This window comes from Camelus ferus, chromosome 11 (genome assembly GCF_009834535.1).
Source record: "Camelus ferus isolate YT-003-E chromosome 11, BCGSAC_Cfer_1.0, whole genome shotgun sequence".
NCBI classification, from domain to species: domain Eukaryota; kingdom Metazoa; phylum Chordata; class Mammalia; order Artiodactyla; family Camelidae; genus Camelus; species Camelus ferus.
In genome coordinates this window covers 54252359-54272840 of record NC_045706.1, presented here as the reverse complement: position 1 = coordinate 54272840, position 20482 = coordinate 54252359, and the positions used below count along the sequence as shown (strand labels likewise).

Genomic DNA, 20482 nt, shown 5'->3' with positions numbered 1-20482 from the left:
TTGTGAATTAAAAAGTAGTCTTTGAACTTCTAAATGAGGCAGGAGGATACCCTGTAATTCACAGCCAGAGAATCCCCAAAGCGTAAATGCCACCTCCTCCATGAAGCCGTCCCAGATTCCCCCCCCCCCGCCCCTGGGGGAGGTGATGCTCTCTCCTCAAGCCTCCAGAGGCTTCTTGGTTTTACCTTTCTGTTGGCTCTCCTCAGGATCTGCCTTGGGTTCATTTATTCTTCTTTCAGTATTTATTAAGATACAACCATGCAGTGGGATGCCCAGCAGCGATGCACAAAGGAGACCTGGTGTTTGCCCTTGTCTGTGGCACAGAGAGAACACAAATAAGGATCTATTACAAACTGTGAGGGGTGCTCTGGAGGACAGAAGTCAAATGGGAGCTAGTTTAGGTGGGGGGAATGGGGGAGAATCAGAAAGTGAAAAGAGCCAGCCGTGTGCACAGTTGTGGGAGGGGACACACTGGGCAGACGGTCCTGGGAGCAGAAACCCAACTACTATGTGGCTGAAGCTCAGTGAGGAAGGGGGATGGAGGGATAAACAGAGAGGGATGCGGAGGCCCGTCTGCACACTGCTCTCCCCTGGCTCCTCGCGGGTCTTCTTCATCCCTTGGCACTGCCCTGTCACCACTGAGACCTTATTGGGTGTCCCTCTCCAGCTCGAGAGTGGAAGCTTCTTTACCACAAGACCTGGGTCTGGGTCGTCTCCAGGACCTCAAGCCCGCTGCACACCTGCTTGCCCCCCTCTCTCCCCATTTACTACCTCCCTCCTGGTTAGTTTCTTGACAAGTTCATTGCTGTTCATTAGAAAGTGATCGGCAGATTATGGGGTCTGGCTCTGAACCAGACCATAATTAATGAACAAGCAGAGCTGGGTTCAGCATCCTCCTTGGTGAAATAACAGATCCAGGAATTATCTGCCCACCAGGTTAGGGACTAGGTCAAGCCCAGCCAGAACCCACCAGGCAAATTTCCACATTGCCTGTGCCTCTTCAAGTTGCAGATTCCTCATCGATCCCAAGAGCAGCTCTGCTCGCCCAGGGTCTGCATCTCAGGGTCCCTTGTAAGCTCACAGTTCAGTGAGAACGTGCATTGAAAGCACTCTTGGTCCCAGAGCCACACTGGTTTAACAGAGGATAGTCCATGCCCCTTACTCATGTTTGAGAGAGAAGCTTCCAGACCAGCTCATCCCTTTCCTTGTCCCACTTAGGCTTTGGCACTGGCTCCCTGGAGGTTGTCGACTGGCAGTGCCTCATCTTATCTCCTCCCCGGAGTGGTGTGGGGTCACCTGCTCAGAGGGAGTGGTCAGGAAACGTCCCTGACACAAGAAGCCAGCCTGCGAGGTATGTTGGGGAAATGCATAATTGATGGGCTGCCCAATGGAGGCCCTCCTGGAGGACCAAACTGTCATCCGCAGTGGCACTTAGTCACGACACAAATTCCTTTTACATCCCGGTGCAGCCATGAGCCTGGTGAGCAAGTCCCCCTGGTCCTTAAGAAGCATTCTAACTTCAGCAGGTCTCCGCGGGTCACTGCAGCCGCCTGCGCTCTGATTGCTGGATTTGAAATAGGCATCAGGCTCAGATCAGGGCCCTGGCATCCTTGGGGAGTGAACAGCTGAGTGCTTGGTCCCGCACACACTAGGGCAGGTGGTGGGGGGAAGCCATCTCTCCCAAGGCAAGAGCAGGAGAGGGCGTGCACTCTAAAATGTGAAAATGTGATATGGCTACTGCCGCGATGAATTATTCACACACCAGGATGAATTAATAATCCGAGCTTGGAATTCATTTTATTGGGTTTCCAAAAAGGTGAGCGTTTCAGAGGCAGGAAGAGGTGGCCCGCACCCTTCCCCCAACCCAAATCATTAAGGATGGGGCACACAGGCTCACCCACACCAAGTAGCCCAGAAATTCCATTTTTTTCTGTGTTGGAAGGTGACTCACAGGTTCTATCTATAATTTCTTTTTGACCTTAATAAGAAATTACAATATCCCTAATTGCCCCAGAATCTTCCCCTGTGGTAGAAGTAAAAATTTCAAATTAAATGACTTCTCTTCTTCCCTGAGGTTGGTGAAGACAGCCTTGTAGACACAAATCCCTTTACACTTGGACATGGAGAAGAAAATCAAGATGGATGGCCCCAGCCCTCCAAGCCTGCTGCACACCTGCCTGCCTCCCTCCCGCCCCTTCACCACCTCCCTCCTGGTTGGTTTCTTGACAAGTTCATTGCTGTTCACCAGAAAGCGATCAGCAGAGTCTTGCTTCTGGAGAAGCTCAGTGCAGGCCTACAATTCCTCTGGGGTTCAGTGGATGAAAGCCTGCAAAAGAGGGTTTGGAAGCGCTTCACAGAGGGGCCCACGTCTACACATACGTCAGGAGAACTATTGTGCAGGGAGAACAAGTTGTATTGGAGACTTTGGGAATTGCAGAGAGGTTCTGCAAGAATTCAAAGAAGTAAATGGGAAAAAAAAGACACAGCCAACATTTATTGAGGGCGTACTATGTGGCCGGCTTCCTGTCAGGCCTTTCAAGTCATTATTTCTCTGAATCCTCAGAACCCCGGGGGGACTGGCTATTGTTATTAACCCACAGAGGTTAAATCATCCTCTCAGGTCACTGAATGGGCGGGTGGGAGAGCTGAGATGCAAACTCAGACCTGCTTAGACCTAGTAACCCATGCTTTTAATCTATGTGCACATCCCCCGAGTTTGCAGAGAGGAAAAGGCACCAGGCACCCACATGCATGAGGTTGCAGTGACAACAGCACAGAACAAAGAGCAATAAGGCCGGGAGCCCTGGACTTGTACCCAACTCCACCACCAACTCCCCAGGACACTTTGGAAATATCCCTTCATTGTTCCAGCCTTCCTCTCCTCACTGGTGAGACGGCAGGTTTGAAGTCCAAGACCCCTCAGGCCCAATTTTGTAACCCTTTCCTCTTCCCGGTCCACAGATGAGGACACTATGGCTCCGGAGGCAGGGTCACAGAATTTTGTGGCCAGTCTGGTCTAACCAGTCATAGGGGCCGGAAGCCTGGAACTCCAGGCCTAGCCGTCAAGGCCTCCAAGATGGAAATAAGGCCTGAGGCTGTTCCTGCCACCTCTGGAGAGGGCTGAACAAAGTCCGCTGCCTGCCCGCCTGGAGCACTGTCGGGATTCAATACCTAGTTATTGAACAGACGTAGCATTTTTAGCACGACTTCCCTAAGTGCTTGCACTCGCAGCAGCACGGAATTCCTTGTCTGCATTGAATTCCCTCCACCCAGGGCCACCAGGACACTCTGGGACAGCTGGGCACTCGACCACTGGAACAGAGGATGGGGGAATTCAGGGCAAGCCTTGACTGAATTTGATGGAGAGGAACCTATTTCTAGCAATAAGAGGTTAGAAGAAGGACAGAGTATCTAGTAGAATAAAAAGTCTGTGGTCTGGTGTCCAGGGGATCTGCTTTGAACCATTTCTGACAGTTACTGGCTGTGTGATTCCAGACAAAACCCCTCCATCTATGTATCTTGGTTTCCTTCTCTGAATCAGGAGATGTAGAAATCCAGCCTGTCGAAATCCAAGCGCGAGAAGGAAAGGATGTGTGTGCGTTCAGGGATGCTCACTGCACCGTGGTGTCGTGGTTCTGGGCCGAGATGGCAAGGCAAGGGCCCAGCAGGAGGCTGTGGGTGTAAGCACCACTGCGCCTCTGACCTCAGTGCAGTCTCTCTGAAAGGCAGGTTCCAGTTGACTGGCAGGGTTTCAAAGGCAGAGAAGTGCATATAATACGATCCAACGTGTAAAATCAAGACTAACAGAAGGTATATTTATATATGATTACGTGAGCGTTGCGGAAGGTGTGTGGGGGACACATTTCAGATTATTAACACTGGTTGCCTGGGGTTTGGGGAGATGGATTGAGAGATGGAGTCAGGAGGAGAGAGGAAAGGAGAGGGTGGGGAAGACAATGATATGTCAAAGGGGGAAAAGTGAATGAAGGTGTCCATAAGCCAAACAGCTGGTCTGTTAGGATATCTGCATGCATTTACACACAGAGAAATAGATGTAAGGATGGTCAATAAAACATGACTCTCCTCAGTAGGATGCTAATCTGCCGAGAGCGCTGTCCCAGGGGTCAGGTGATGTCACGATGTGTCAAGACAAGAGAACTGTCCCAAGTTACATCATCAGAGGAGCTCCCAGATCTGACTTCCAGCCTGCCGACACCCAGGCCAGTGCTCTTCCTTCACCCTACAACCGCCTCGGCAAATCCTCATGATGCAGACCTATTCCGGTGATTGACTTGTTGAACGTGGGACATTGATTATTAGTCATTCTCTCAGGCTAAGAGCGGGAATCAAAACAGATGACAATCCCCTCAGTTGAGGTGGGAGAGTTTCACTCAGTCAGCCACGAGTGCTGTAATCATGATGTCAAAGCAGCAATCACATTTCCGTTTAAAAATAACTGGAAAGGCCCACTGGAACTAAGGATGTGACAAGCCTGAGGCTAACGGGTGCAACCAGTGGATGGTTTTTGACATGAACCCGTGGTCAGACACAGGAACTCACGTCAGTGACAGCCTTGTGCCTGATGCCCACTCTGTGCAAAGCATTTTGCATGCATTCTTTGAAATAACGCTGCCAAGAAGCCCACACAAATTTCCCATTTTGCTGACCAGGAAACTGAGGCTCAGTGAGGTTAGGTAACTTGCTCAAGGTTTCATAGCTGGTGTATTGTAGGACCAGGATTAAAATTCAGAGCAACTTGACTCGAGAACCCACACTTTTACTCCTATGCTACAATGATACGGCTCCAAATTGGGAGTTTTTTTAGGCTTTATCCATCTAGATTGCTATGTGTGTCCATAGTGAACTAACGCAGCTTTTCAAGCCACCAGTGGTAGCTTAATTATGGTGTGCTCTCGATATTGCTGGAATGTGACATTAATCAGTGTATTCATCTGCAGTGGGATATGACTCGCAGGTGTAATTTATGTGTCCTTTGGTGTGTTATTAACGTGTGCTCTCTCTGGAGGTTTAATTTTGGAAGTGCGTTTCCACATCACTGTGGAGACTTGAGAGATAGCTGGAGGAGAAGCACTCCTTGGAATGAAAAAAAAAAAGGCATCCCCTTGCCCTCTCAAAGGTCACCAGTGACCACTGAGACCCCAGAGCACTGGACAGCTCTCACTCTGATTTCTTCTCCACTTTGCTGCACATGGGACACTGTGGCCATCCCCTCCTACCGTGGGCCCTCCTATGGTCATGGAGATCCAGATGTGTGGAAGTGGAGGAGGTCTTGGTAGAGTCATCACTTCCCATGGTTCACTGAAAGCTGGAGCCTCCTCCACAAAACCCCTGCCAAACAGGTGTCCAGCATTTACTGGGATGCCTCTGATGCCGGGGAGCTCACTTCCTCACAATACAGTAGTTTCAATTTTGGGCAGCTGTACTGTTCTTCTTTCAAATTATGGAAGGACCTAACATATGGAGGGCCTCTGCTTCTTGGTACTAATTCTAGCTCTTGGGCAGCAGACATCTCAGTTGACAGTCTCTTAAAGGGTTGAAAATAGGGTCTATACACCTTCTGGATATTTTTCAGGCTGAACGTTTATACTTCCTTGTACTCTTGTGATGATGGTTGAGCATGTTCAAGATTGCCAGTTTTCCTCCTCAATCTTGGTGTTGAGAACTGAACACAAGACTAGGCGAGGCCTGCCTAGGAAAGCCTTGAATATGAGACTTTGACCTTCTTAGTTTTATACACTCTACTCCTGTTAATGCAGCCCCAAGTTGCTTCTCATCAGTGAGAGCCAGAGCACAATGTGGGTGCTTATTGAGTGGCTGAGGACCGAACTCCTCTCTCATCTCTCTCAGGCTGCTTCCAAGACAGGGATCTCTCACCCTGTGCTCACACAGTAGAGGCTCCTGGGCACAGTTGCAGAAGCTTACCTTTCCCCATGATGTCTTCTGCCTTGTGAGTTTCGTTGCTTCACCACAACCCACTGAGAGCTTTTTGGATTGGAATTCTCCCATCTGCCTCATTTGTCATCCCCTCCCAGTTCAATGGCGTCTACAGATTTGATAAGGAGCTTTCTATGCCTTCATTCAAGTATTCACAAAATTTGTTTTAGCAGGAGAGAGCCAAGGACAAAGCCTTATCTCAGGCCCCTGGAGAGCTCCTGAAGTGACAGGCTGAACAGGAATGAATTAATCAGCAAGCCCTGGGCATGGTTCTTGAAGTGGTTACAAGTCCACCTTCCTAACTGTGTTATTACCTTAGCTAAAGTTTTTCATGTTACTCAAAAGGCTATCACTAAAAAACTTTATTATATACTATGTGGAAATCCAAATATACTGCACCTGATTGCATTTCCCTGATCTAACTAACAATTACAAACACCCTCAAAGAAAGGAAGGAAGGAAGGAAGGGGAGAGAGGGCGGGAGGAAAAGAAGTAAGATTGCCTCAAAGGGACTTATTTTTAAACAGACACCCTGACTGTCAGGAATCAACATTAGTTCCCAGGCCGTCTTTTCATGAAAACCATCCCTTCCATTGTTAGATGATTGCTCAGGAACAATTTAAAAGCATGAGCCTTTAAATGTTCTCATGTTATTTTTGAAAACTGAAGTAGCCTTGCCTATCCATCTTCATCCCTCGAACTTTGTCAAGGCCCTGCTCTCTGTCTGGCACTGGGCTAGCAGCCAGAGCTCAAAGTATGGGAAATTCATGGGCCTGCATCAAGATACTCAGCGTCTTCACTTCTCAACTCCTTCCATATCTCCAGCCAAGAATGAGTGACACCACATTCAAGTTCTCTTTCTGCCCAATAGCCAGAGGTCTTGAATTAATTTGAAACTCTCAAATGGGTTCTTTCTCCAGAGCCCTCAGCTCTCCCTTTCAGTCTAAAGTACATCATCCTTTGGAAAAGACAAAGGTCCATTCCCATCATCACAGCTGCAGTACCTTACTGGGCCCCCAGCAGCAGGTTAATTTCTTCTTCATCCTTCTTCTTGTTCTGAGTATGAATTTAAAAGCTCATTTCCTCAAGATCTCCTCTGGGCTGTGGCCCTTTTGACACCAGAGTATTAGGACAATTTTATCTGCGGTGATCAAAAACCAAATGCAAGCCAGCTAAAGCAAAACAGGTAATGCATCAGATCACATAATTAAAAAAGTCTGAGGACAGACCATGCTTCAGGAAGTGCTGTGTTCAGGGTTGCAAATCAGCACCCAGTCACTCTCTCTGTCTCTCAGTTCCCCTTGGCTTCATTCTCAGAGGGCAGGTTTGGCCTCTCAGAAGCTCTAGGTTTTATCTTCACTGCTATAGAACACAAAAAGAAAAGCATCCTTCTCGTCATGTAATCAGAAGTCCTGGGGTTAGCAGTGACTGGAGCCTTGGCTTGACTCACATGCCTATCCTGGCCAGTCACCACTGCAAGGCCGTGATGTGCTCTGACTGGCCTAAGAGCCATTCTCCCTTTCTCCCTTGTAAATAAAACTTTATTTGGCTGTGGACTCCATGCCTCAGGGAAGATGATGTTTGAGACAGAGCCTGAACGACCTAGACTAATGGCAGCCTGCTGAGCAACACCTCAAGGGCTCCTTCAAACACAGGTTATGGGCCAGTGCAGGGATCATGTTTTAAGAGTCATGCTCTAGAGAGATCACTCCAGTATAGGATGTACAGTAAAGTTTGAGAACTTCTGCTCTGGAAAACAATCAGACCACAAACAGAAAAGCCCAGAATGGGTGGTGTTGGTAGGTCTTGACTAAAGAAAAAGCTCAGCCAAAGCCCTCCCATGTTTATGAGGCAAAACCCAGCCCTCCCTGTCAGGGCTTTCTTGGCCACAGCTTGTCTTCCAGCCCCAGCTCCGCTCCTGGCATGAGCCTCCTCCCTGACCACATGGAACCACGAGCTGTCATGGGCTTCTTCCTCTCCTACACTCTGGCCCACCTGGTCCATCCACTCATCCTCCAAGGTGACTTTCTCTCAAGAAGCCCACCACAACTCCCATTCCCTCTCCTGTGAAGCCCTTAAATGGACAAACCACAGGGTATCTCCCCGCCTTGTACTCAGCTTCTGGAGGGCAGACGCCCATGTCTTCCCCTGACAATACAGTGCCCAGTACTAGGCCGGCCCACACTGAAGATCAGTTGAGTGAACGAAGTTGCCCAGAAAGAATAACATCTATCATCTGTGTACCCTTCACCCTGCTGAGCCTAGAAAGCCCTATATAAACAATGGCTGACAAATGAGGCATCTGAAAGGCCACTGAACACCTAATGCCATTCCAGGAAGCGCAAGGCCAAGAGTTTCAACGCAAACATCAGACAAAACGATGTTTGATCCTGGCTCTGCAACCCTGAGCAAATTATCTAAGTGTGCTAAGCTTCACTGTTCTCACCTGTAAAATGGGAGTATTAAAGAACCAAAGTTACTATCCTTAAGATAACATGAGATGAGGCACCTAAATGCAATAGGCACCATGCCTAGCACATAGTAAGGCCCCATTAATGCCAGCTCACATTATTATTTTATGACAATCATTCAAGTATGGTGCAACCAGCTTGGTAAGGTTTGGCTTCAATGGCTTGTTTCTAGGAGAGAACCCAGCACTGGATGCTAAGGGGCTCATGTAACTTGGCCTGAGGCTATTAAAGCTGCCTGACACAGCCAGTTGGACCCAAATTCACTAAGAAATCTTTCTTTGGCGCCCAAACTTGTTCTAGGCAACCTCTGTGTGTGCTGGGGAGGACAGGGGAACCATTCATCAGAAATGAAGACATGGTTCTACAGAAATGTCCTCCCCATTAGCTGCCTGTGTGGCAAACTCTTCTCCATCCCCCAATGTAATCCAGGCTTTCTTTGTCCTTATGCTTTGAGTCATCACCCAGCTTTGATGTCACCTCTGTCCCTTGTCCCTCCTCTGGCCTCATTCCCACTGTGTGACACTTCATTGTTGGCGGATGTGTCTTCAGCAGGAGACTGGCAGCACCTCGATCCTAGCCCAGTGCCTGGTACAAAGTGGGGGACAACGATGGTGGTCTCCCTCCTTCTCTGGGGAGCTTTAAGTCTCTTTAAGGGAGTCTCTAGTGAGCCACAAAAGGACCACAGTGAGCTTTAAGTGTGGTACTTACGACAGCCTGGCCTCAAGAGCCCATCAATCCTGTCATCATGCTCTGTGAACACTCAGGAGGAGGCCTGGGTGGCTGGAGGAGTCAAACAGCCACAGGATGAATGCATTTATGGAGAGAGAGGGGACGGGAGGACAGTCAGGAAGAGAGCACAGCTCTGGAGGAGGAGGGAAGGGACTTACAGGACAGTGAGAGCCTCAGCACTTTGCATCTGGTGAGGCTGAGCTGGGCTCTGTCCCAGCCCCAGGGTCATCGGGGTTGACTGGTCTTCTGACTCCACTGATGGTGGATGAGGCCCAAGTCCTAGTTAAAATCACCATGGTAATTTGTTTACTGGATTCAAGCCCTGGCTCTGCTGTCTGCTAGCTGGGTGGTAACCTAGGGCCGTATTTGCCATCTCTGAATGCCAATTTCCGTATGATTTTGTCCTAATCATTTGGTAGCAGTTTGCTACATGGGTGTGTTAATACACCCCTACAGGTATTCATCCCACAGGTATGGAGAGGGAGGGAGGGGCATCACGGGCAGAAACACCAGGATCCTGGCAGATCACAACTGTATACCCACCTGAGCTTTTCCGTAATCCTCTCCATCCTATCTTCTTCTTTATTCCAATCACTAATACTCGTGGGTTACGCAAAATGCCAGAAGCCAGCGCCACCAGAAAAGCCAAGAAAGGAAACAGAGAAACCGGCCATTTCTTCTTTCCTGTTAGCACAACAATCTCATGATCCACTGCCTGTGTTTTTGGAAGAGGGATCACGGAGGCCAATCCATGCATCAGCAGTCCTGATGTTTCTATCAAATGAATCATGTGAAACGGGATCCTCAGTTTATTTGAGCAGAACCATGTCAGCGCTGCTCGCAGCGAAAGGGGTCCAGGCAACATGTTTGGACGGGAACAAGTTTTCATCACAGCCAAGGTCTAAAGCCCACATCACAGCCTGGTGCTTCCTGCAGCCTCAAGCTTTCTGCTCGGTTGGAATTGACGTTCTTTAAAAAGAAAAGAAACCTACATATGACCAAGCTTAATAAGGAATGAATGGAGCCCAGAACAGTTTCCATGGTGGTAAAATAACACCACCCACAAGCCACAAAACCCCAGTCCGAGGGAGAAATGAGGCTGACTTTTAGCCCATTGTACCTTTTATTCTTCCCTTTCCTCCCCGCTTTCTTTCCCACACACCAGGGTGGTTAAAGACACCGTGTCATTTGTACAGATCAGCCTCTCTTCTTGTAAGTTTCCAGTTAAACATTCTTTTGTAGCTGACACCTATTAATAATTTAAAATGCCTGTTCTTTTGAACAATGATCAAAATTAAGCTATTACCCACAGGGGGATATTTACATACAGTTAGTCGGCAGCTGTTTTAACAGCCTTTTCCACTCAAGATTTCTCGCGACCCTCACATATCATTTGTAAGCAGAAGAATATTTGGTTATTGTATGATTTTTTCTTCTGTATATTTGACAAACGGCCACTGGGAATCACTTAGGAAGTAAATAAGGTAATTCTTAGTGATGTCTGCAGGCTGCTGAAGTTACAGGAGCAGGGCAATTACTTTTAGATCCCTCTACATGCAATTTGCTAATAAGCTACAGAACGCAGAAACATGTAATTAGTAATTACTATTGTATGCAGTGATGCGTTACTTACCAGTCAGTCGATGGGCCTATAATCTAGAGGCAGAAGATGAACTGAGCTTGGAGCTCGGTACACCCTAGCAACCCCCGTACATTTGAAGAGACTTGTGATGATAAACCTAATTGCTGTTTATAGAGACTGTGGAGGACGCAGTAAGCATTGTTCCATCCAGACCCTTACCTGACCTCCACAGCAAAGCTGACGTGAAACTGCCTTTTTGCTTTCATTTTCAATGACAGGTCAGATTTGAACAACGTTGAGGACCTGCCTGAGATCACAGGCTAATGAGGGGTGGACCCAGGCCTGGATCCTGAGCTTCGGGCTTCAAGCTCACCCTGTCAGTCCCACCAGGGCATCACCTGGTCATACTGCTGAAGCAGTGATGGCATCTCCCAGGGCTCAGGTGTGGGTAGGAGTCAGGAAACAAAGATGCACATTTTCATGGCAGAATGAGAGGCTATGAAGAGAAGAAGGAAGAAAAACAGACATAAAACAAGTGTCTAGTTTGGAAGGGTGGACATTGCATACTTGATGCATGTTACCTCATTTACAATTCCTAGATATTATTGTGCCCATTTCATAGGAGAGAAGACTGAGGGTCAACTGAAGGTCAACTGCGGTTATGTCACTTGGTTGGGATCACTCAGTGTTAGGTGGCAGAGCTGGGATGTGACCCTGGGTGAGTCTGACTTCAATGACTGTGATCTGTCCCTCACACCAAAAAGTGACTTCTTATTTCAGCAAACTAAGTGTCTCTGCACTAAATATCTCAAAATACTGGGGGAAATGAGGGGCACTCACAGACAGCAGGATCTTAAAACTGAGTACTTTCACCCAGTATTCTCAACTTCAGGAATTCATCCTGAAAAGAACAAAGATAATCCAAAAACTGCATAAAAGAGTTTAGGCACAGATATGTTCAACAAAGATTTTTTTTTAATAATAGCAAAATCTGGGGAAAGAATGCAAACATTCAATAATACAGTAATAGAGAAAGAAACTGTGGGTATAGCCATATGACAGAATACTAGGCAACCATGGAAAATAGTATCAACAAAGAGTTTCTAGTAACATAGGAGAAGCCTTAAAACCCAATGGAGAGTGATATACAAAATACAAAATTATGTATACAGTAAGAACTCATTTAGGTAAAATAATATTTTTGGAAAGAGAGATCTAGACCAAAATTGTGTGTAGTAAGTTAGGGGTGACTTTATTTTTATTAAATAACAGCTTAGTTGAGATGTAATTCACATGCTAAAAATTCCACCCTTTAAAATGTGTAATACTTATAGGTATTAGTGTATTCACAGAGTTGTGCAACCAACACCACTGTCTAATTTTAGAAAAATTTCATGATCTTATACCCATTAACTGTATTCCCATTACCTCCACCCTCCCAAGTCCAAGGCAAACATTAATAAATTTTCTGTCTCTATAAATTTGCCAATTCTGGACACTTCATCTAAATGGAATCACACACTATTGTAGGTCATTTGTGACAGGCTTCTTTCACTACGCATAACGTTTTCAAGGTTCGCTCATGTTGTAACGTGTATTGGTACTTCATTCCTTCTTAAGGCTGAATGATATTCTGTTGTATGGATATATCATATTTTGTTTATTTCATTCATAATTTGATAGACATTAGGATTGTTTCCATGTTTTGGCTATTATGAATTTTGCTGATATAAAAAGCGATGTACAATATGTTTTTAATTCTCTTGGGTATGTACTGAGAAATGCAATTGCTGGTACTTCCATGCTTAACATTTTGAGGAACTGCCAAACTGTTTCCAGGGTGGTCACACCATTCTATATCACTATCAGCAATGACTGATGGTTCCAACTCTTCCACGTCACTATGAACACGTTATTATCTATCTTTGAACCGTATTAGTGGGTGTAAAGAAGTATATCGTTATGATTTTGATTTGTATTTCCTAATGACTAACCATGTTGACCATCTTTTAATGTGTTTGTATCTTCTTTGAAGAAATGTCTATTGAAATTCTTAGCCAGTTTTAAAATTGGGTTGTCATTTTGTTATTGAGTTGTTAAATGTTGTCTATATATTCTGGATACTAGTCCCTTATCAAACCCATGACTTGCAAATATTTCCTCCCATTCTAAAGGTTGTCTTCTCACTTTCTTGATGATATTGTTGAAAGAACAGAAGTTTTGAGTTTTAAGAAAGTCCAAATTATCTATTTTTTTTCTTTCATTGCTTGTGCCTAATCTAAGCTTATGAAGATTTACTTGTATGTTTTCTTCTAAGAATTCTATAGTTTTAGATCCTGCATTTAGATCTACAGTCCATTTGTATACGGTGTGAGGTAAGAGCACAACTTCACTCTTTTGCATGTGGTTATCAGTTGTCCTGGGACCCTTTGTTGAAACAGCTCTTCTTTCCCTTTTATATTGTCTTGGTGCACTTGTCAAAAATCAGTTACCTATAAATGTAAGACTTTTATTTTTGGACTCTCAATTCTATCCCACTGATCCATGTGTCTATCTTTATGCCAGGACCATGCTGTCTTGATTACTACAGCTTTCTAATTGAAGTTTTGAAATTGGGAAGCAAGAATTCTCCAACTTTGTTCTTTTTAAAGATCATTTTTGCTAGAGTCCCCTGCAACCCATACGAATTTTAGAACTGCTTGTCAATTTCTACAGAAAAGGCACCTGGGATTTTGATAGGAACTGTGTTGAACTTGTAGATCTGTTCACAGGGGTTGCCACACTGATGACAAAATGATGGCTGTGCCCACTTCAGATCCTGCGGCTTATTCGGAGCTGTAAGTGCATCTTTTCCCGGCAAGAGCAGTGCAGCTCCATGGAACATTAAGGCAGACTGGGAAATTACATTTGTACGGAGACGGCCTATCAGGGCAGGACGCCTGCTCCCTGGAGGCCAGTTCTCGGCCACTCCATACACCATGCGGCTTCTATTACTTAGGCCCGCAAGACTCTAAATACCTCCGGGCACCCCTCCCCCATTTCCTGTGGAATACTATTTCACAGTCTAATAGGTCTTCCTGTGGGGAACTTCTCCTGTTACTTAGCCTACATTTCCTTTTGCGTTTTTGTCCGTTGCTTCCTCAGGACCACGCCACTCCAGGCTGACTTGCCTACTTGGGATTCCCATGTTTCACTGCCTCAGAGCCCGATTCTTTCCCAGTTGTTGGGTAAACTCTGGCTTTTACAGATGAGGGCTCTGGAAAGCGGCCCCAAGCGAGGGCTGACACCAGGCCTCCTTGGATCCTAAAGCCGAAGCCAATGCAGCCAATCCAAGGACAGCAAGTAACCAAGGTCCTCCCCATCAAGAACTGGGAGAGTGCTTTCTGCAGTTTGGGGAAGAACGGCTCCCTCTTTTATAGTGTGGAGCTAGGGCTCTACTGCCCCTGTATGAAGGGCCGGGCATGGGGTGCCAGCCTAGTGCCTGCTCGGTAAGCTCACGGGAGAGCCGGCTCCATAGCTACGGGGGCTCACCCGTCACTCTGGAGGGAGCCTGGAGGTCCCACGGAGGCTCAGAGGAGAGAGAGAGGCCAGAAAGAACAAGGACTCAGAATGAGCTTTGTATACCCAGGGTCTGATCCCTGCTTTGCCCACATTATCTGTTTGATCTTGAATCAGCCGACCCAGGCTGGGAGACCTCAGGGGGGGACTTCGAGGCAAGAGGTGAAGTCACCAGCCTGAGCCAGGCAGCAAGCAAGGGAACAGGGTGGGGGCTCTCCACAACCTAGGCCCTTTTTGAGGCAGAGCTGGGCTTTAGTTTCCTCACCCGTGGGATGGAGTGAATGCAGAATCACAGGGCTGCTGAGAAAGCCGAGTGGGAGAATCTAGGTGAAAAATATCGGGCTCAATAAATGTTGTATTACTTCCTGCCTTTCTCCCCCTGGATGGCTGATCAGGGCCATTTCTCCAAGTAATTTAGCAAGGCGAGTGTCTGCAGTCCCTCTCCTCCCAGACTCCTGCCCTGCACTGATAAGTTTTATTAGCAAAGAGGGAAGGGATTTTCTACAACCAAATTTCTTCTGGGCTTTCCAAGAGAAATTGATGGAGCTGCCCGGCTCCTCGCCGGCACTTCATCCTGATGGCATTGCCTGGCCTGAGCAGGGACTGAGCACTGCAGAAACCTTTCTAGCCCAAGGAGGGAGGGCAGGCAATGTTATTCTTCTGAAGGGGAAAATCATCACTTGGCTTCTTGGGTTTATGTACCCAGGGCACCGGGGAAGCAGCTGGAATTTGCCTGGAAACCACAGTGCTGTCTGCTTGGTTCTCAATAGGTGACTGGGGACAAGACTGCATTTGACAGTCCACCACCTGCCTTTCTGTTATGCATAATAAAAACCAATTCTCGGGGCATCTCATTGGCTGTGCTGGGCTATGGGTTGTTTGGTTTCCTGAAAAGGTGTGTGTGTCCGTGTGTGCACACGTGTGTCTCTGTGTATGGGTGTGTCTATGTATGTGAGTATGCATGCGGGGCATATGTATGTGCTGTGTGTGTATGTACGTATGCGGGTGTGAGTATGTGCTGGGGACATACGTACACGTCTGCGTGTGAGCATGCGGGTACACAGGTGCATGACTATGTTACGCTTGGGGCACAAGAGCGCGTGTGCATGAGTGCATTTCTCCGAATGTGTTTGTGTGTGTATACGTGTTGTTTCCACTTCCATCAGGTTCTTAGGGGGAGTCCCAGAGACACCCTGAGACTTAAAGCTTCAGGAGATGCAGAAACACATCTGTAGATGCCCGGCCAACTACTGATCTCAACCTACTTGGGAAGCAGTGGATTGTAAGGGAAGGTCCACCCAAACTGTGTCCTGGGTCTGCCTCGCACAAGCTGAACATCTCAGGCAAGATCTCCTGTTCCCTGACCCTTGATGGCTACAGGGGTACCTGTTACTTGACCCACTCTGCCCTCTGCTTCCTTCCTGAAGCCCTCTGATTCTGACTCCCATTCTACACTTGGGTTGAGCTCCTCTCTTTGAGCTTGCATTTACGTCAGCACTATACATTGTGTCCTGAGTTGACACAGGCTCTGTCCACACATCTGCTCCTTGCTCTGGGCTGCTAGCACCCTGAGAGCAGAGTTGTTTCTGCTCTGCATCCCAGGCCCTAGTACTCTAAGGCACCTCTTAGGTTAATGCAATAAGGGATGTGCAATGAGTAAATGAACGAACAAATGTTCTCACTGTTCTTTCTCATCTGTAAGTTGCAGGTAAAAATACTTTACATGGTTCCTGGGAAGATGACCTGAGATAAACTATATGAAAGTATGCTTTAAAGTGTTATGAGTTAACACAGAAAAGCAGCCCTTTGGGGTCTGGGGCACCTCAACAATTGAATGGGATAGCAGGCAGCAGGCATGGTATAAGGAGAGTAGGCTTTGGAGTCAGAAGGTCCTGGTTCAAATTCTGGTTCCACTACTAGTGTCTGATTGACCTTGGGTGACACACTTTGCTCTCAGCCTTCATCCCCTCCACTGTAGAAGAGAGCCATTAGCACGCTCCCTGTTGTGTAGGGAGCAGCCTCTACAATGTGCAGGACACACAGAAGCATCCAGTAATCGTTGATTAAGGAGAGGAATATGGGCAGGGACATGGGCATTGACAAAGAGTCAGCATACAAAGAAGTATCAGGACCCTCAAGCAGAGGGAACAGCATGCCCTAGAGAAGAGGGGGGCTGGAGTGGAGATCAGAGACAGGGGACTTTGGAAAAGCAGGAGAGAAGATATCTTGGGTGGGCAGGCCAGAATGAACCCATGAGTAGAAGATGGAAGATGTGAATTTGGAGTTTGTATTAGTTTCCCACTGCTGCATAACAAATGAACAGAGACTTAGTGGGTTAAGACACTATCCATTTGTTATCCCATACTTTGTGTGTCAGAAGTCTACACACAATATACCTGAGTTCTCTGCTTCGGGTCTCACAAGCTGAAATCAAGGTGTCCACTGGGTTGTGTTTTCATCTGGAAGATAGACTGGGGAAGGATTTGCTCCCTCAGGTTATTGGAAGAATTTCCCTTGCAATTCTGGAAAAGATGTTGTATTTTCTTGTTGGCCATTGGCCTAGTGTCTCTCTCAGCTCTTAGAAGCTACCATTCAGTTCTGGTCACATGTCCCTCTCATAAAATAGGTTACTCTTTCCTTGCTCCTTGCTCACTTGCTCCTCAGGAAGGACCATGTCCTTCTAGTATGTGCTTTCATTTCATCAGACTCTTTCACAGGTCAGACTCACCCAGGGTTATCTCCCTTTCACTGGTTTTGGACTTTCACTACATCTACAAAATACTTTCACCTTTGCCAAACATAGCCTACCATGAGAGTGATGGCCCATCATACTTACAGGTCCCACCCAGACTCAAAATAAGGAGATTATACAGGCTCTGTGCACCGGGGGTGGGGAAGTGGCCATTTGATAATTCTGCCCACTGGCATGTTACCAAGAGTCTTGCCTGGCTGTGCCATGAGGCTGGAATTCTGCAGAGAAGCCACTTTGCTGTCTGTCCTATACCAGCTCATAGCTGACAAAACCAGTAATGGAAGGGTGACCATATGTCCCCACTGGCTTAGACAGTCCTGATTTATTCCTGGTTTTGGGGGTGTTATTCACAACAGTACCTCCTTTCACTCTCAAAAGTGATGCAGATTGGAGGAAAATAAATTATCACGCGGGCTAAAGGAAGAAACTCTTCAGAGTTTTCCAGGTTCTTTTGGAAGAAAGGCATGTTAGGTGTCTTCATGGCCAACATGAGTGAAACTACTCAGTCATGGACAGACTTTAAAATGAGAAGGTAAAAGAGGAGCATGTGCAAAGGACTTGCTAAATGCCAAGTGATTTTGATATGGTGTCTTGTTTAATTCCCATGGCCATCCTACAAGAAGAACATCATCCCAAATTTACAGCTGAGAAAACTTGGGCTCAGAAGGTGAAATCAGGAAGGTGGGGATCTGACCTGCCTGAACCTCATCTCAAGTTTGATGCACCTGCCCCATCCTGCAGCCTCCTGCCTCAAGGGCTAGTCCAGTAACTCACCCTGGGCTGAATTCTGAGATGTAATGAGCTGAAGCCATGGATGCTGGAATCTGCTCTTCTATGGGGAAGATCAACCAACTCTTAAGCACAGGCTTTTACCCTGAGGGTGAGGTGATCAGACCCTTTCTACCCTAGCATGGAGCTTGAATGTCAGTTCCATGGAAGCAACAGCTACATCTTCATTGCTGCATCCCTGATGTCTAGTGATGCTCGCGTATACTACATGGAACACGTTAAATATTTGTTCAAAGGATGAGTGAATAAACCCTTCACTCAAGGGAAACTCAACTTTAATATCAAAGCCAATTTATCTCTTTGAAAATGCATTCCGACAAAGAATCCACAGAGCCCAACAGTTCCCCTACCTGTCTGGCTGAACCTTCCTTTCCTAAGACCTGGTGTCACGAGAATGAAATAATACGCATTTTAAAATAATAGCTGAGGCCATCGATTCACATGAGTTCTCCGAGGCTGAGAGCAAATTAACCAATCAACGGCCACTTCCATCAACTCATAGGTGATGGTGTGAGAGATCTGCATGGTGTTCTGAATAATACACTCGGGTGTGCTGGGTTTGTTCTGACTCAGAGGTTTCAGGATTTGTGTGACGTGGCCCTGATAGAGCTGGCAGGTCTGAAAATCCGATGGGAGAGCTTTTGTATGGGATGAAGTGATGAAGCTGATTACTCACCTCCCCTCTGCATCCTCCCAGGTAGTCCTGATTGCAGGGTGATGCCAGCCAGAGCAGGGTTTCTTCCGACTGAAAGGGGATGGTGGGGCGTCTGATGGCATTTGCCACAAAATCCCTTCTGAGTAATCAGGCTGCTCCAATGTGTGAATCAGAATCTCTCAGGGAGAGAAATCTGCCTTGAATGAGATTATCCTGAATTCTGACGCCCATGCAGGTAAGCTCTTCAAAAAGCAGAGGTAGCTCCTGGGAGGCCAGGCTTCTTGGTGCTGGGACACAAACTTTGTGAGAAGAAAACAGCTGCACAGAAAAGATGAGAAAGAAAGAGAAAGGAAGGCTAAAGGATTGTACTTCCATTTCCCAGGGATTGTGAAAGCCATTGAAAGGGCACTGTATTTTTCCATTCAAGGCAATTTTATATGAGGCAGATGCATAAGCACTGGGTTCTCTTAGACCCAGGTTTGACACCATTTGGACCACTTATTAGCTGTATAACCTGGGTGAGTTGTATGCTTTGAGCTTTAGTTTTTCTCATTTGTTAAAGGGGGAAAAAACAACTACTACCCCCAATTCCCAGCATTTTGTAGAATGACATACCACAGTGGAATACTACTCAGCCATACAAAGAATCAAATAATGCCATTTGCAGCAACATGGATGGACCTGGAGACTGTCATTCTAAGTGAAAGCCAGAAAGAGAAAGAAAAATACCATATGATATCACTCGTATGTGAAATCTAAAAAAAGACAAATGAACTTATTTACAAAACAGAAACAGACTCACAGACACAGAAAATAAACTTATGATTACTGGGGTGGGGAGAAGAGTGGGAAGGGATAAATTGGGAGTTTGGGATTTGCAGATTCTAACTACTATATATAAAATAGATAAACAACAAGTTTCTACTGTATAACACAGGGAACTACATTCAATATCTTGTAGTAACCTATTATGAAAATGAATATATGTATGTTTATGTATGACTGAACTATTATGCTGTACACTAGAAATTGATACAACATTGTAAACTGACTATACTTCAATTTTTAAAAACGCCTATATGTCGTAGTGGGTTTTTAATGAACGTTAGGGTCTTTCCCCGTTGTGTAAACCAAAGGTATATGTATGTAGTCTGACAAAGGTTATTACATTTTTTTTATAAATACATTTGAAGGAAAGGTCTTACAAAGGTATACAAATTAATTGCATTGAACATGTTATTTTTAACAAAAATAACAGAATTGCACAAAAAATTCAGAAACCCAGGACATGTAGGGCTGCCATGCCCTGCCCTGTAAGGACTGGCACCCTTCCAGCATTGTGGCCATGGGCTCTCAGGCCCGTGTTTGCAAATGCAAGGGAACCAACCTTCACTTTTTAGCAGAGCCAAGGTGGTGTATAGTCAGACCCCAGGCTTTTGCACTAGACAACCATGCCTGGCCCCAGGGTGGAGGTGACAATCAGAATAGGTACAAATATCTTGGCTGAGACCCCAGCCTTCAGCTTGCAGTGTTTCCCTCCTGCTGCCTGGCCCCCTACTCCTTGACCAGTGGCTGTTGTCATCCATTGCTGATCCTCTGCCTTCTCACCTTGAATTTATCCTTGCTTCCCTCTCCTCAGTCTTGGACATGCCCCTTGGAACACTACTGTCTCTGGTTCTTTGGGGATCTCTGCTCACTCCGTTCAAGGAGAGGAATCAAATAATCAAGGGGTTGTGTCTCCCTGGGAAAAAAATAAAAGGATGCTGATTTTTTTTCATTGCTCACAGATCATCATTGTCTCTTTCTTCAGAATATGGATAAAGTAAAGATTCTAAACCAACAGACTCTGGAGAGACAGTAGGGTCTGTGAAAGGCAGGAGCTCTCTGGCCCTGGAATATTCACAGCTAAGCCACCCAGAAGCCTGCCAAGCAGCTGAGTATTTTTTAATCATTATTACTCTCTTCTAGTGGGGGAAAAAGAGTCATTTGTA

At 46.4% G+C, this 20482-nt stretch overlaps 1 long non-coding RNA gene across 1 annotated transcript; it reads right to left on the bottom strand.

The window, feature by feature from the left end:
* Window positions 1–222: 222 nt before the first annotated feature.
* LOC116667207 lies at window positions 223–18709 on the bottom strand. Its single transcript, XR_004324021.1, has 4 exons — window positions 18513–18709; window positions 11136–11233; window positions 9699–10124; window positions 223–313 (listed from the first exon to the last, which is right to left on the bottom strand). It is a non-coding gene; the product is annotated as an uncharacterized LOC116667207 (long non-coding RNA).
* Between the last annotated feature and the right edge of the window lie 1773 nt (window positions 18710–20482).